Here is a 10,370-nt window from a genome sequence, read left to right on the forward strand (position 1 = left end):
ACACAGAACAGTATGCTAATTATGATTTAGAATGTTTAAGAGTTGTGTACAAATATTTCAGGTGAAGTTATAGTTTCATTCTGATTAAAAGAAGAGAGGACAAGAGGTCACTGATCGTATCTATTTTTGATCGATTTCATTTTACATATTTACAGAATATTGTTCGTATTCATTATGAAACTGAAATGTTACGAAGCAATTTAGGAATAGTCAATGAAATTGTATTCCTCAGTGGTATATATTGAAAACAAACGGAACACTTATGATTCAATTTTTCCAAATATGGTCCGTTTTGGGGCATCATTTATTCAAAAATGTGTGGCCCGATTGATTGCGACCGATGCGAGTACCAATGAGACAACTATATACATATACACCATAGCTCATACAAATACGGGTTATATTCTTCTCGTATATTTTATGATGGTTTGATATTAAACCCCTAACGGGAGGCATTGTGCTTGATATTCAAATGATTAAGACATAATCTTTAAATCAGTTTAATTGAGGTGTGGAGCTGGCATGTCAGTAACTGCTAGTAGCTGTTGATTTATGTACCATTGTCATTTTGTTAAGTTTCATTTGTAATGTATTCTGACATCGGATACGGACTTCTTTTAAACTGCGTTTTACTGTCGGTATTGCTGTGGGTTTTTTTTTATCTGCATTAGCTAGAGGTATAAAAGGAGGGTTGAGATCTCACTAAACATGTGCCAGGGCTGTATAGCCAGTCAAGGTCGTTAAACACCACCATATATACTAAACATGTTTAACTCCGCCGCATTTTCGTGCCTGTCCAAGGCCAGGAGCCTCTGGTCTTTGGGTTGGTCGTCTATGAATTTTAATTTAAGTTTCTTGTATATATTTTGGATAGATAAAAGAAGATGTGGTATGAGTGCCAATGAGACAACTATCTATCCAAGACACAATTTATAAAAGAAAACCATTATAGGTGAAGGTACGGTCTTTAACACGTAGCTTAGGCTCACAACGAACAGCAAGCTATAGAGGGTCCCCAAAATTACTAGTGTAAAACCATTCAAACGGGAAAACCAACGGTCTAATCTATATAAAAAAACGAAAAACAAGAAACACATAAGAAGTTTAATATGATGTCCATTATCGATGAACTAGTACATATTTTTGTTTATGGGCCAGCTGAAGCGCGCCTTTGGGAGCGCAATTTTCTTGCTGAATTGAAGAACCAAATGTATCTGAGAAACAAACCTTATGCAACATGCGCGTCTTATAATGATTTTGTACATTAAATACAGTTAAACTATACCTTTATTATCATATCTAAAAAATAAACCAATTCTGAGATATTTAACATTGACCAATAAACCCTGAAAATGAGATCAAGGTCAGATGACACCTGTCAAGTGGACATTTACACATTAAAATCGTTTCATACGACCAAACTATTGCATTTGGTATCTGAGATTTTGTCTAAACCACGAACACTTAAGGTGAGAGGTACGTAAATGAACGCCTCTAGCGGAAAACAGGAAAATCGGGGTTTCTTGCTATGGGAGTTATCTCCCGTACACCAGAAAAAAATATTTTCAAGATGTCGGTATATATTCCGCTTCGTCGGAATAATGGTCAATTTGGTGGAAGAGTATTGAATGCATCTCATCAAAATATAGCTAAAATTGAAGAATGTAAAATGAAATATCTTGTAACATTTCAACAGTGCTTTCCTCCCATGAAAATGAAAGAAACTTGGCATGTCGTGACGGCCGAAGAGCGACTGAGTTGGGTTTACTGTCCTTCACTAATACTAGCTGACCAACTTAAAGCTTGCAATGCATATAAATTATGTTTCTACAAAACTGTTAAAAGTACAAAGAATGGATTTCGGAACTTTTTTGTTTATACCTTGGGGTAACTGTCCATACATGAACTTACTATACGCCGGTAATCGGCAAAGATCAGAGACTTAAAAAATCGGGAATATTGATATGTGACGTGAAAACGAAATGTAGGTAGTATATTGATAAGAATATCATAAACACGTACATGCATTACACGCGTAAACTCCCATAATAACAAATTAAAGCTTACACTATATATTGTCATTTTATTTATTGAAATTCCATAGCAAACTTTGTCACGGACTTGCATTCATTCATTTGCATTCAAAGAAATAAATTTTCCCAAAACAACTGTCAACGTGAGTGAAAACGGCTAGGACGTATTCAATCCTCGACACAAAAAAAAGAGGTTAATACTTAAAAAAATATAATTTTGATATTCCTGTTATAACTGTTATATAACCATTTTCTCATATAAACATAAACATAAATCTTTCTTTAAAGTGCTTTCTTTCACGTCCGCGATATGGTCTATAAATAGAATTTGAAAATGAAAGTACTAGTGCTATTTTAAAACAAATAATTTATAGTAAAAAAAATATTGAAAAGCAAAAGAGTTTAATTGCTTTCTGTGTGACAAGAAATTTGTAAAATATAATGTCGGAAATTACTTCAGACGGGTAAGCAAGAGAAAGTGACAATAAACTTGAACGAGAATCGTAATGACTAATGGTGATGGGGCCTTCCGCATGAACAAACGATTTTTTTATGCACACGCCGTAGCGGAGGGGGCATTACTTTTTTAAACACTTGTCCGTCTGTCCGTCCGTCATACCGTCCAAAATTGGTTTCCGATCTCTAATTTTAGTTTGCCTCAACCAAATGTTAGAAGACTTATACACAATGCTGATTACCAAAAAAAATTACAGATCTAGTTTAAATTTTGGTGGCGTCACTTTTAAAGTATTTTAGTAATATCACTTTATAACATCATATGCAAGCGGGCGCATCTGTGTCCCATGGACACATTTACCCATTTATTTACCATTGTTTGTCTTTTGGTCGTTTTTCGTTTTTTCACAAGACATTGTCATTATGTTTTCGGATTATAAGTTTCAATTTCCCGTTGCGCGGTATATTTCGCCTTCAATATTGTGAAGCAGCAAAATTGTGGTCGAATATGTGAACATTGAATGTATCTCGTCATTCGGAGAATCTATTTTAATGATAGATCTTTTATCGTTTCTGTTCAATAAGTTTATAAACATATGTCCTTAAACATTGTGTTTTTAATCTTTCCAGAAATATGTTATAAATACTTAGGACTTCGTTTACTTACTGAAAAAACAATAATAGGTAATCAATCCTTTTTCCAGGCAGGATAATATGCTCTATAGCGCATTTGAATAGCCAAACAAATTATAATGAGGCAGTCGTTGTCTTTACAATTCTGCTGAAATAGCCTTGACGTTTCGTAATCCTTTCGGCGACGTCATGATTTTTCTCTCTTTTCCCGTCAACAACACCCTTTCAACGGCTGATATATGAAAAAGGAGTTCGGTAACCCCATGAAAATTATATATCAAAAGAAAGGAAATAATACCTTAAAAACATTTGATTTTTATAGAAAAATCGTAGGACTGGTTTAAACTGCAGAATAAATACAGCTTGAAATTTCTTATTTTTGGTTCAAATTTGACATTATGTCTATATACTTTATGTTGTTTCATTACCATTTTCAAATGCCTGGAACTCGGAAATTAGATCGGTGACCAACTTAAATCTTTCGATTTTTCATTATCTTTCAATAAGTTCTACGTGCATACAATTTCTTTTAAAAATCGCAGGACAAGCCATTTACGTACCTGTTACCTTAACCTTGTTTAATGATCCATAAAATGAGTTCATGGTCAAGTGAAAACTGTTTTCCTAAGTTTGGGCGCACACCATATTATATTGTGCGCATAATATGTTTAAGTTGTGCGCACAATATATTTAAATTGTGCGCACACTATATTATTTTGTGCGCACACTATATTGTTTTGTGCGCACATTATATTTTTTTTTCTTTGCATGTCCCTAGCGGGGCTCCGTATCATTGAGCCTTACGACCAACTGAATAAATTTATCAATCAGCTTTGTTTTGACTTGAAAAAATGTATGAAATATTTTTGAGCCTTTTGTAGGCTTCTTGTGCATAACACAATGACTATCTGAACAATTAACACTTTGAGCCTTGCAAAATGCGTCAACCAAATCAAACAGTTTTGACTAACCGGTTATTCGAATAATCGTTCGACCAACTTACCGGTTAACCGATAGTTTAAGTTGATATTTGAAGGCCTTATACATTGAACCCTATAAATGTACGTTTTTAATAATAGTTGTTTACGATAACTTGACGTTTGTCCTTTGGCATTATAAGACTTGTCTGTGAGGATTCCTGGCGAAGTTTGACTTTTAATAATCTAAAACTACCTTATCTACTATGGCGTTTGTAATTACTTCAGATTGAAAAGATTAACAAACTTCTTAAAAATGTCTGAAATCGATGATTCTTTCATTTTCTCTTGATGTCAAAAAATTAATGTAGAGTGTTTTAATTTTAAAAGCTTAACCCTTTCCCTTTCATGCATTTTCGACCTTTACTTATCGAAAATACATTATCGAAGTTTAAATGAATACAGCATCCGCATCAATGATCATACACAGGTCATGTTGGGCTCAAATGAAAGATAATTGGTATTTCAAAAAATTAAGTTTGAAGATAATTCGTCTTTTTTTGTCACGTGGTATATTTCTAAAAGTCACGTGACTGTTGGAGAAAAAGTGAAAACTTGAATACGAAAAATTGGCCAAAAAGTCGTGCAGAGACATATTGGTGGGCTAATAGGGTCAGGTTTTGGTGGGAACACAATGCCTCGAGTCTGTTGAAGCCATATAAGTTATCATAGTGGTATAAATAGACGCATAACGTGCTATAGGCCTTGATATCGATGTCCGTAACATTTAAAATAATAGATTTTAGACGCTCTTTATGTCCGATTTCAAACTTGGACCCTAGTTATTTGTCTAATTCGTTTTCAATCAATCAGCAAACTAAAGTTTGTTTTTACAATGGAAAATTCATTGAATTACCAATGCTAGATTGATCTGGGACACCCTTGACCGAGCCCGATGGAGCAAAGGGGGTAAAAAAGGGGGGGCAATTTTGCACACACATTCTTTTAAAAAATTTTCGTAGGTTTCCTTTTTGAAATAGAAAGTAAAGTTAAGTTAAGTTACATTTTAAGTTAAGTTACATTTAATATAAGAAATTAATTTTCCAAGTTAAGTTAAGTTACATTTAATATAGGAAATTAATTTTCCAAGTTAAGTTGTTACATTTAATATAGGAACTTAATTTTCCAACTTCTTAGCGCCTTGGGATAGATCAGCGTACCCCTGCGCCACTGGCATTATAGTGAATTTATTGAAATTTAAGTACTTAAGTCTACTACTACGGAAGAAATTAAAAAAAATAATAATATAAAGATTCTCACCCAGTTTGTTTTCTTTTTGGAATTATGTGTTCAGATGATAATTTTTTGTTGCAAAATGCATGATTTTTACGCAAATCTAGGAGGAATCCACTCTTTAAACTGTAATTTTATCATTGAAATATACATGTTCCTTTATTCAAACAAAAGTGTTTTCAACTTTAGTATACCGCAACACTTACGAAACCATGTTTTGTTACATCTATTTCAACTTAGCAAAAAAAATTCAGAATATTTTAGCGGTTTTTGTCTCTTTTCTCATAATATCTTTAAGAAATGACTTCAGATTTTTAGCGTATTTCAAGTTTGTGATTGCGCTGCTACACTAAAAATTACATTTGCAACTAGTGTACAAGTTAGAACTATTAGTTTAATACTATTCTCCAAAAACTCACTGCACAGTTATTGAAAAAAGTCATAAATCCTCTTAAAAGAGCAGTTTTCTTTGCATTTCTTTTTGAGAATATTCCTCAAAATTCGAAGAAAAATAAATGGTTTTTACAGAAAAATTACACATCATTAAGGGGCGACTTGTTTATTAACTAATAATGATAGAGGTTTGATGCACATTAAATCGCATTGCTGGTTATCTGAGGATTAATTTGAGACCTTAACCACATCTGTACGTCAGCAAATGGCGATAAAACAAGTCTAAATGTCCCCAAAAAATCTTGAAATTGGTTTCACCGGTAAGCTGTACCGGTGTGAAAGGGAGAGGGTTAAGCGTGTTACTCGTATCATCAAGTATACATTTATAACGTTCACGTTGATTTGCATTTCACAATTTTTAAGTTGTTATTTCGTTAAATAACAATAACGGTACCAATTTTTCTGCACCAGATGCGCATTTCGACAATACATATCTCTTCAGTGATGCTCGTGGCCAAAATATTTGAAATCCCAAGCTTATATAAAAGATGAAGAGCTATAATCCAAACGTTCCAAAAAGTATAGCCAAATCCGTGATAGGAATCAGAGCTTTGCATGAGGGAGATACATTCCTTAATTTATAATAATTTCTAACATTTTGTAACAGCATGTTTTAATAAAACAAAAAATCAGTATTTTCATGCCAGTACCGGAGTACTGGCTACTGGGCTGGTGATACCCTCGGGGACTAACAGTCCACCAGCAGAGGCATCGACCCAGTGGTAGTAATAACAATAACGGTACCATTTTTTCTGCACCAGATGCGCATTTAGACAATACATGTCTCTTCAGTGATGCTCGTGGCCAAAATATTCGAAATCCAAAGCTTATATAAAAGATAAAGAGCTATAATCCAAAAGTTCCAAAAAGTATAGCCAAATCCGTGAAAGGAATCAGAGCTTTGCATGACGGAGATACATTCCTTAATTTATAATAATTTCTAACATTTTGTAACAGCACATTTTAATAAAACAAAAAAATCCGTATTTTCATGCTAGTACCGGAGTACTGGCTACTGGCTGGTGATACCCTCGGGGACTAACAGTCCACCAGCAGAGGCATCGCCTCATTGGTAGTAATAACAATAACTGTACCAATTTTTCTGCACCAGATGCGAATTTCGACAATACATGTATCTTCAGTGATGACAAAGTATGACAAAGCCTTGTACGATTCAGATTAAGGTCTACGCAATAAAAGATCAAAAATATAATGAAGTAAGTCTTAAATTTATTAATAAATCGAATTACTGATTTTAAGTTAGTTTTAACAAAAACAAGACTAGTATACTTATTATGTTTAATTAAGATCTTGCCCCGAGGTTATAGACCAGTTATTAAATAAACCTTATATTTTTTTATTACTATTTTGAAGACGATTGTCTAATATTAGACATAAGCAATCATCATGTGGGTCCTCATTTAGTTTATATGTAAAAATCTTCAATACATACAATGTCATGTCTACTCGCTTACATACATATATTTTCACAATGATAGATATTGAAATGAAATATAAGTAAGTTTTCTTTATGCATAAAACATAAATAGTAGTGTACTCTTTCAGCTAAAAAGGTAATGTGTTTCTGATACACTGTCATGTAACTTTTCGAATTGTAGAGATTATATGTAGCTGATAGAATAAAAACATAATCATTCAAAACGGAATGCAAAGTAAATTAAAATATCTACCTTATTTCAGCTTTTCCTAAAAAGTCGTAGAAGTAGTAATATATGACTATGTTAATAGTTGCTATGGTTACCCTTAAAGTAAATAAAATGTGTTAACTTGCTGTCAGTTGTCATCTTTGATATTTAAAATAAATTTCTATTTTTTTGTTTTGTTCGGGTAGGTAAAACTGGGTGATTTTTTTTTTTATAAATATTGACAGCTATTTTTAAAACTTTTGAAAATAGGTAGGACACGTATTGCTCGAAAATAAAAACTGTTTGAGCGACAATTGTGGTATCAAATTTTCAGGGTAGTATTTGTTTTGTATATTTATGGAATTTTTTTTTTTTTTTTTGAATAAATGAGTAATATATAGTTCATTAATGTGTGCCAATAAATTAAATGAATATGCCTGTTATACTCAGATATTGTTGTCAATAAAATGAATGTCTATGCAACTGTCATACAATTGCGCGGTTTAATTAGATATAAACCAGGGGTGGTGTTCTCGAAAGTATCCTAAGATTCGTCCTAAGTCATAGATAAGACCGATTTTAGGATGGACTTAGGATCGACTTAGGACACTCTTAAGTTGCGTCTCGAAACTATCTCAAACGCATCTTATGTTAGGACGTTCTAAACATATCCTATGTGCGAAAGTCTAAATAGTTAAAGTAATTGTTTGATAAAACATTTATTAGAGACGAAACCAATTAATAAAATTGTTTATAAAATTTTGTAATAACATGTATTTAATTAAATGCATGATTTCAAATGTAATTATAAAATAATATCAAATAGGATTTTGATATAAACTGTAAAACAATTTGTTTTGAAATGAGAATATTGAATTCGTAGTGTCATCGTATCGTAAAAACACGAAGTTCAAAGTTTAAAATCATGCACAATTTCTTTATACGAGTTAATAACCGATGGTGCGTTTCTTTTCACGTTCATCTTCACGTAAATAAATGAGAAAAAAGCATGCACAAAGTTAGGATGAAGATATGATGATCTTAAGACACCTAATTAGGTGTCCTAAAGTTAGGACGAAAAATGTGATATATCGTAAGTTAGGAGAGCTTCGAGAAAACGACTTAGGACAAAGACTAGTCATAAGATGGTCTTAGGACACGTCCTAATCCTAAGATAGCTTCGAGAACACCACCCCAGAATGCCTGTAGCAAGTCAGGAGAGTGACAGTTGTTTTCTTTTTGTTTGATGTGTTTGGGCTTTTTATTTTGTCATTTGATAATGGACTTTCCATTTTGAATTTTAATTGGAGTTCACCACCATACTTTGTTTACAAAAATCAATTGAAATTTTCTCTCGTGTCTGTTCACACTAAATTAAGAAACTTCATTAGCAGAGGTGTGCACCTTACAAAATTGCTCAAACAGAGTTCTGAGGTAGAAAGTCTAAATCAACACAGCATACTGTACGCTTTGCCTTCACAATCCCGAATTGGCTCATCGGTACGATACATAAGAAAGAAGATGAGGCATAATTGCCATTGAGACAACTCTCCACAATAGACCAAATGACACAGAACTTAACAACTATAGGTCATCGTACGGTCTTTAACAATGAGCAAAGTCCATACCGCATAGTCAGCTATAAGAGGCCTTGAAATGAAAAGGTAAAACAATTCAAACGAGAGAACTTACGGCCTCTTTTTTTTTTTACAAAAAATGAACGAAAAATGAATATGAAACATATAAACAAAAAACAACCACTGAATTACCGACTCATAACTTGGGACAAGCATATACATACAGAACGTGGTGGGGTTTAACATGTAAGCGGGATCCTAACCCTCCTCCTAACAAGGACAGGGGTGTTAAAATACAACATATGAACGAACTATAAAAATCAGTTGAAAAAGTCTTAACTCATCTGATGGATACAAATAGCAATACTACACACACAGTAGACGTGGCCGGGTACTTGTATATCTCAACAATAAACAGACGTGTATATACAAATAGATCAACTATCCAACGGAGTTAAACTGAATAAGTGGTAAGCAATTGTTAGCCGAAGCACAGCATAGTACGGTTTTATCATCATTTGCTGGAATGTAAAAATGTAAGAACATCAAATACGACTTATCCCAGGATTTTTAATGGCAAATTGTAACAATACAGTGACCACATTTGAACTGTTTACACTTTTGTATCATGTGAGTTTACAATCGGGTTTTGGTCGTGGTCAATCATTCTATTTCTTATAGTATTTCGTTAACCGTGTGTTTTTGTCAACTTGGTTTTTAATCAAATTTGACACTATTTATTCGACTTTTGTTTACAGATTTTTATAGATCGTTCTTACGTTGTCCTGTTATACCACTGTCCCAGGTTAAGGGGAGGAGGGGTAGGATCCACTAACACGTTTAACCCCGCAACATTATGTACGTATGTGCCTGTCCCAAGTCAGGAGCCTGTAATTCAGTGGTTGTCGTTTGTTTATGTGTTACATATTTGTTTTTCGTTAATTTTTTTATACAAATAAGGCCGTTTGTTTTCTCGTTTGAATTGTTTTACATTGTCATTTCGGGACCTTTTATAGCTGACTATGCGGTATGGGCTTTGCTCATTGTTGAGGGCCGTACGATGACCTATTGTTGTTAACTTCTGTGTTATTTTGGTCTCTTGTGGACGGTTGTCTCATTGGCAATCATACGACATCTTCTTTTTATATCTATACGACACTGATTGCATATAGTAGTTTTTATTGTTGTTATTATTTATTATATAAATATTGTGCACAGATAGTGTTTGCAGTTTGTCTTATAATCATCTGGTAAAAATATACTGTACTCCAAAGTGTTAAAGTATTACTGCTTTTAGGAAAACAGTGACATACCCATTTTAGTTGTACTGACTTTTTGTATTTGTTTCGGATGCTGGAATAC

General features: G+C 33.3%; 1 protein-coding gene across 1 annotated transcript in view; it reads right to left on the reverse strand.

Moving 5' to 3' along the window:
- LOC143056536 (uncharacterized) overlaps positions 1-7,507 on the reverse strand; it is a 33,047-nt gene extending 25,540 nt beyond the window's left edge. Inside the window, exon 1 of the mRNA XM_076229621.1 lies at positions 7,477-7,507. The gene's annotated coding sequence lies outside the window, so the exon portion shown is untranslated. The remainder of the gene's footprint in view (positions 1-7,476) is intronic.
- Between the last annotated feature and the right edge of the window lie 2,863 nt (positions 7,508-10,370).

Source organism: Mytilus galloprovincialis, chromosome 13, assembly GCF_965363235.1.
Source record: "Mytilus galloprovincialis chromosome 13, xbMytGall1.hap1.1, whole genome shotgun sequence".
In the NCBI taxonomy this organism is placed as follows: domain Eukaryota; kingdom Metazoa; phylum Mollusca; class Bivalvia; order Mytilida; family Mytilidae; genus Mytilus; species Mytilus galloprovincialis.